At 41.5% G+C, this 7,232-nt stretch overlaps 1 long non-coding RNA gene across 1 annotated transcript; it reads right to left on the reverse strand.

Moving 5' to 3' along the window:
* Positions 1 to 2,644: 2,644 nt before the first annotated feature.
* Positions 2,645 to 3,291, reverse strand: LOC130200752 (uncharacterized). Its single transcript, XR_008833073.1, has 2 exons — positions 2,954 to 3,291; positions 2,645 to 2,863 (listed from the first exon to the last, which is right to left on the reverse strand). It is a non-coding gene; the product is annotated as an uncharacterized LOC130200752 (long non-coding RNA).
* Positions 3,292 to 7,232: the final 3,941 nt, after the last annotated feature.

Consider the following 7,232-nt stretch of genomic DNA (forward strand, 5'->3'; position numbering starts at 1 on the left):
TATCTTTTCCAGTTATACATTTCCACCCAATATGTTTGTGCTTCAACATTTTCAGCAGGAAATTGCCCTTTTTGATATGTTCAGATGTTTAAGCTATGTTCAGCTGTTCAGCTTAAAAAAAAGATATTTCAGCTCATTTCAGACATTTTCAGCTATTTTCAGTTAATCTTTTCATATTTCAGCTATGTTCAGACATTTTCAGTTATTCATTTCATATTTCAGCTATTTTCAGCTATTTTCAGTTATTCATTTCATATTTCAGCAATTTTCAGACATTTTCAGTTGTTAATTTCAGCTATTTCCAGACATTTTCACTTATTCATTTCATATTTCAGCTATTTTCAGATATTTCCAGACATTTTCACTTATTCATTTCATATTTCAGCTATGTTCAGACATTTTCAGTTAATCATTTCATATTTCAGCTATGTTCAGACATTTTCAGTTATTCATTTCATATTCAGCTATTTTCAGCTATTTTCAAACCTTTTTCAGCAATTTTGTTTGTACTTTTCAGCTTCAAGCTTTCAAATGTTAGCATTCCAACGCATTTTCAGAAGGAAATGCATTTTCTAGTTAGTTGGAATGCTTCAGCAGTCCAACTATTGTTCTTGTATTGTTCTATTTCTTCCGTACCTTTTTTGTCCCTCTTCTTCTCCTTCATATATTCAGCTATTTGAACCATTCAAATATTAAAAAATTCAGCTTCTTCAGGAATAGAGGGGAATGACTTTTCATATATCAAATGTTTCAAATTTTTGTATATTTAAATACTTTTATGTTATTATTATTCATCAGTTCCTATGGAGAAAATATTCAACTTTAAAAAGCTTACAGTATCTTCATATTTTCAACAGATTCAGCAATTTAATTTTTCTTATGTTCAGATAGCCTTCAGCTATTACTGTATATTTTCAAATATTTTTTATCTTTTCAAATTTTCAAATTATTACTTTTTTTATGGAATAAATAATGAATGGGATCCAATGGGGGAAATCTTCAAATCCACTTCAACTTGTTCAAATTTAGAAGCTTACAATATCAGCATACATTCAGCTAAAGAAACAATTCCACCTTTAAAATGTTGACAAAGGTGTTAGCTATAACTTTATAAATAAGCTTCTTTTCATATCTCGTATAGTTATTTAATTGTAACCATTTTAGTTTTATGTGTTTTTCTGCTCCTCCTGGACTTTACAATGGGTGTGTGTGTGGGACCTTAGAGCTGTGACGTCGTCGCTAGAGTGCAGTGCTGCTTCAGAATCTTGCGAAAAAAAGATTTGTATATCGTCACTACGGCAACAATTATTACTCTTTAGGCATAATTTTTTGATAAAGTAGTAGGGAATCTTGTGCTTGTCGTAGACATGTGACTATGGAATCCAACAGTTTCCCCGATTTTTCTAGAGAAGCCTTAACGAGGGGAGAAGTCCGGCTTTCTCCTCAGTCATCTCCATTGTAATTCTGAGCACCTTTCAACTTTTTTGAAGCAAGCAGGAACATTTTCTGAACTGCGATTAAACTCTCATTTCTTAACCTAAAAAATATTTAAGGACATGTAAACGTTCACAAAAGCCTTGAGCATCTCCTAATGTAGACGTCTTTAGGATCAGATTTATAGTTCTCTGTCAAATCCGAAGGGTTTAACAGGTTGATTTCATCAGATTCTGTGCTGTCTGTTTCTCAGTCACACAGGTGTTTCATGTTAGGCTAATCCAGGGGTGGGCAAACTTTTTGACTCGTGGGCCACATTCGGTTCTAAAATGTGACAGAGGGGCCGGGCCAGGAGCATTTGGACATGCATGTAATTTTTTTAACCTGGAGATTGCGTCTGTTTTTTATACATTTCAATTTAAGGTGCAAAGTTAAAGTAATCAACATTTACTGGAAAGAGATCAATGGAATCACTTTCAACATTCAAAACAAATTACCCCACGAAATACTCAAGCTCAATAATTTCTAATTGTTTTAAACCCCGCAAAAATAATGGACGGATTGCCCTGAGAGATAGACTGTATTAAATATCCTGCCTGCAGCAGAAACTAGAAAGGGGTCTTTAAAGTGAGGGCGATGTGCAGCGTCATCTGGTCAGCATGTGTATGAACCCGTCACAAACAGACTGACAGCGCTTTACTCGAGAAAATATGACCCTAAAGCTGACAATTGAAGTTCTATTTTTGTAAATTATTCATATCTCTTCTGAAAACACACCTTTACTCATGTGGACCAACTGTTTTGGTGTTTGAAATTGGTTTACCAAAGGTCATAGGTTCACAAAAGCAGTGAAATATCTGAATACAATGCTAGATACATGTACTTGCACCTGTCCATCCTGGAGAGGGATCCTCCTCTGTTATCTCCTGAAGGGTTATTTGGGAGTGGTTCCTGATCCGATGTGAGGTCAAAGGTCAGGGATGTCTATGTGTACAGATTGTAAAGCACTCCGAGACAAATTTGTAATTTGTGAAATTGGGCTCTACAAATAAACTGAATTGAATTAAATAAATGAGGAAAACCACATTTTGTATTACCGTTGGAGTAAAAATGATATGTCTGTCACACATTCACCAAAATGATAAAGATGGGACTGAGAAATGACTTCATATTGCAGATAAAGTTTCATGGGGTGTGTGCAAATAAAAAATGACCATTACATTCATTTATTTTTTATAAATATGTATTGTACATTAAAAAAAAAGAAAATCTACATTATATACATGTTGAGAAATAGAAAACAGAACACAACTATTGACTATTTACAATATGTCTTCACTATAATAACATCATGTCATCGTGTCACGAGACCTCTGCTGGCCGGGCAGGTGGAGCTGCAGGTGGAGCTGCAGGCGCTGGTGAATCCTCTCTGTAAAATACAAGACTAGTCAGCACCGCGCACAAGTTACGGACACCGGGACGGACACCGTGACACGTAACGTGTAGTAAAGACTCTTACCCGGTCCAAGTGGCTCTCTTGTAGCTGCGTGTTCCTCCTCGTGGCTCTGCAGCTGCTCCAGGCTCCGCGCTGCTAGCCAAAATCACTGCGGCTGTTTCTAAATGAGCTCCACCTGTGTGGTGGGCGGGTCCTTTGTGATTTACTGAGTGTTCATTGGTTGGTTTTTTTCGAGAAATTTTGACAGACAAACGGATTGACAAATCATGGTGAAGGGTTTCGTGTGACGAGTTCTTTCCGCGCCAACGCACACCGGAAGTAAACAAAGTCGCGATTTGGACAAGTACGGCGGGCCGGATTAAAAAGCCTAACGGGCCGGATGTGGCCCGCGGGCCGTAGTTTGCCCATGTCTGGGCTAATCAGTGGCAGATCTCACACACAGTCTTGTTCATCATACATTTTGAACCCCCCCCCCCCCCCCCCCCACACACACACACATACAGACTAACGTTTGTGCGTGTGTGTGGCCGCGTGCGCGCGCGCGTGTGTCTTTAAATGGAGAGATAGAGGAGAAACAGCATTTGAGTTTCTCAGGTCTCATTTAACCCACAAACATAACAAACATATCGGCGCGTTCGGCTCAATCTTTCCTCTCTATTGATTCTACTATTTTGGTGATTTGATGATGTTTTTTTTGACAGGGTTTAACAAATGCTTTTGTAGAAAATCCACTCGGTGTTTAGATCGTCTATCCTTCACTCTGGTTTCTCCCTCTTTCTTTATTTATCTTTCTCCTTCTGACTCTCAATTTCTTTCTCTCTCTTGATCTCACGTCTGACTTTCCCCCCTCTCTCTCATTTCTTGGATTGTGATTCATATCTTTGAATATTTAGAAGATAAAGTTTTGCTTATCTTTTCCAGTTATACATTTCCACCCAATATGTTTGTGCTTCAATATTTTCAGCAGGAAGTTTCCCTTTTTGATATGTTCAGATGTTTAAGCTATTTTCAGCCTATTATCTGTTGGCAGCGATTTTAAGCTATGTTCAGCTTTAAAAAAAAGCTATTTCAGCTCATTTCAGACATTTCCAGCTAATCATTTCATATTTCAGCTATTTCCAGACATTTTCAGTTATTCATTTCATATTTCAGCTATTCTTTTCATATTTCAGCTATTTTCAGACATTTTCAGCTACTTTTTAAAAAAATAGCAATTTTGTTTTTATTTTTCAGCTTCAAGCTTTAAAATGTTAGCATTCCAACGCATTTTCAGAAGGAAATGCTCTTTCTAGTTATAATTACATTTATGTAAACACATTACATTTTGTTGAATTGATGCATCTTTAAGATTTGATGAATGACCAGATGTTATTTTTGTATCGTAGACTGAACTATATACACTACCGTTCAAAAGTTTGGGGTCACTTAGAAATGTCTTTATTTTTCAAAGTAAAGCAGTTTTTTCAATAAAGATAACATTAATCAACAATACCCTCTATACATTGTTAATGTGGTAAATGACTCTTCTAGGTGAAACGTCTGGTTTCTAATGACATATCTCCAGAGGTGTATAGAGGCCCATTTCATCATCACTCCAGTGTTCTGATGGTACATTGTGTTATCGCCTTAGAAGACTAATGGATGATTAGAAAACCCGTGCAATTATGTTAGCACAGCTGAAAACAGTTATGCTGGTGATATAAGCTATACAACTGGCCTTCCTTTGAGCTTGAAGAACAAAATTAATACTTCAAATATTAATCATTATTTCTAACCTTGTCAATGTCTTGACTATTTTCTCTTCAATTTTCAATTAATTTGATAAATAAAAGTGAGTTTTCATGGAAGACACAAAATTGTCTGGATGACCCCAAACTTTTGAACGGTAGTGTATATATATATATATAGTCTTTATTCGATCACTTCTTGTTACATATTGATCTCAATGATGTGTTCTCAGTTTATTATCAATCTGTTACGAACAAGGTAACGATATTAAAAGTAGTAATACTTTAGAGTTATGAACTCTTTCAAATGATCCAAACTAAGTTTGTGAAACAGGAAAAGTAGTTTATTTCATCAAAGAAATCAAAAATATATCCGTTATATGAAGTAGTTATATTTGGAATGTTTCCTCACCGCAACATTCAGAAACCAGAAAGTTCCGCACTGTGAACGTCAGTTTGGGTCTTGTCGGGTCACCTGGTGTCTCATCTCTTGTCGGGTCACCAGGTGTCTCATCTCTTGTCGGGTCACCAGGTGTCTCATCTCTTGTCGGGTCACCAGGTGTCTCATCTCTTGTTGGGCCACCAGGTGTCTCATCTCTTGTTGGGTCACCAGGTGTCTCATCTCTTGTTGGGTCACCAGGTGTCTCATCTCTTGTTGGGTCACCAGGTGTCTCATCTCTTGTTGGGTCACCAGGTGTCTCATCTCTTGTTGGGTCACCAGGTGTCTCATCTCTTGTTGGGTCACCAGGTGTCTTATCTCTTGTTGGGTCACCAGGTGTCTCATCTCTTGTTGGGCCACCAGGTGTCTCATCTCTTGTTGGGCCACCAGGTGTCTCATCTCTTGTTGGGCCACCAGGTGTCTCATCTCTTGTTGGGCCACCAGGTGTCTCATCTCTTGTTGGGCCACCAGGTGTCTTATCTCTTGGGCCACCAGGTGTCTCATCTCTTGTTGGGCCACCAGGTGTCTCATCTCTTGTTGGGCCACCAGGTGTCTCATCTCTTGTTGGGCCACCAGGTGTCTCATCTCTTGGGCCACCAGGTGTCTCATCTCTTGTTGGGTCACCAGGTGTCTTATCTCTTGGGCCACCAGGTGTCTCATCTCTTGTTGGGTCACCAGGTGTCTTATCTCTTGGGCCACCAGGTGTCTTATCTCTTGTTGGGTCACCAGGTGTCTCATCTCTTGTTGGGCCACCAGGTGTCTTATCTCTTGTTGGGCCACCAGGTGTCTCATCTCTTGTTGGGCCACCAGGTGTCTCATCTCTTGTTGGGTCACCAGGTGTCTCATCTCTTGGGCCACCAGGTGTCTCATCTCTTGTTGGGCCACCAGGTGTCTCATCTCTTGTTGGGCCACCAGGTGTCTTATCTCTTGTTGGGCCACCAGGTGTCTCATCTCTTGTTGGGTCACCAGGTGTCTCATCTCTTGTTGGGTCACCAGGTGTCTCATCTCTTGTTGGGCCACCAGGTGTCTCATCTCTTGTTGGGTCACCAGGTGTCTCATCTCTTGTTGGGCCACCAGGTGTCTCATCTCTTGTTGGGCCACCAGGTGTCTCATCTCTTGTTGGGCCACCAGGTGTCTCATCTCTTGTTGGGCCACCAGGTGTCTCATCTCTTGTTGGGCCACCAGGTGTCTCATCTCTTGTTGGGTCACCAGGTGTCTCATCTCTTGGGCCACCAGGTGTCTCATCTCTTGGGCCACCAGGTGTCTCATCTCTTGTTGGGTCACCAGGTGTCTCATCTCTTGTTGGGCCACCAGGTGTCTTATCTCTTGTTGGGCCACCAGGTGTCTCATCTCTTGTTGGGTCACCAGGTGTCTCATCTCTTGTTGGGCCACCAGGTGTCTCATCTCTTGTTGGGCCACCAGGTGTCTCATCTCTTGTTGGGCCACCAGGTGTCTCATCTCTTGTTGGGCCACCAGGTGTCTCATCTCTTGTTGGGCCACCAGGTGTCTCATCTCTTGTTGGGCCACCAGGTGTCTTATCTCTTGTTGGGCCACCAGGTGTCTTATCTCTTGGGCCACCAGGTGTCTTATCTCTTGTTGGGCCACCAGGTGTCTCATCTCTTGTTGGGTCACCAGGTGTCTCATCTCTTGTTGGGCCACCAGGTGTCTCATCTCTTGTTGGGTCACCAGGTGTCTCATCTCTTGTTGGGCCACCAGGTGTCTCATCTCTTGTTGGGCCACCAGGTGTCTCATCTCTTGTTGGGCCACCAGGTGTCTCATCTCTTGTTGGGCCACCAGGTGTCTCATCTCTTGTTGGGCCACCAGGTGTCTCATCTCTTGTTGGGCCACCAGGTGTCTCATCTCTTGTTGGGTCACCAGGTGTCTTATCTCTTGTTGGGCCACCAGGTGTCTTATCTCTTGTTGGGCCACCAGGTGTCTCATCTCTTGTTGGGCCACCAGGTGTCTTATCTCTTGTTGGGCCACCAGGTGTCTCATCTCTTGTTGGGCCACCAGGTGTCTCATCTCTTGTTGGGTCACCAGGTGTCTCATCTCTTGTTGGGCCACCAGGTGTCTCATCTCTTGTTGGGCCACCAGGTGTCTCATCTCTTGTTGGGCCACCAGGTGTCTCATCTCTTGTTGGGCCACCAGGTGTCTCATCTCTTGTTGGGCCACCAGG

The sequence above is a fragment of the Pseudoliparis swirei genome, chromosome 10 (assembly GCF_029220125.1).
Source record: "Pseudoliparis swirei isolate HS2019 ecotype Mariana Trench chromosome 10, NWPU_hadal_v1, whole genome shotgun sequence".
In the NCBI taxonomy this organism is placed as follows: Eukaryota; Metazoa; Chordata; class Actinopteri; order Perciformes; family Liparidae; genus Pseudoliparis; species Pseudoliparis swirei.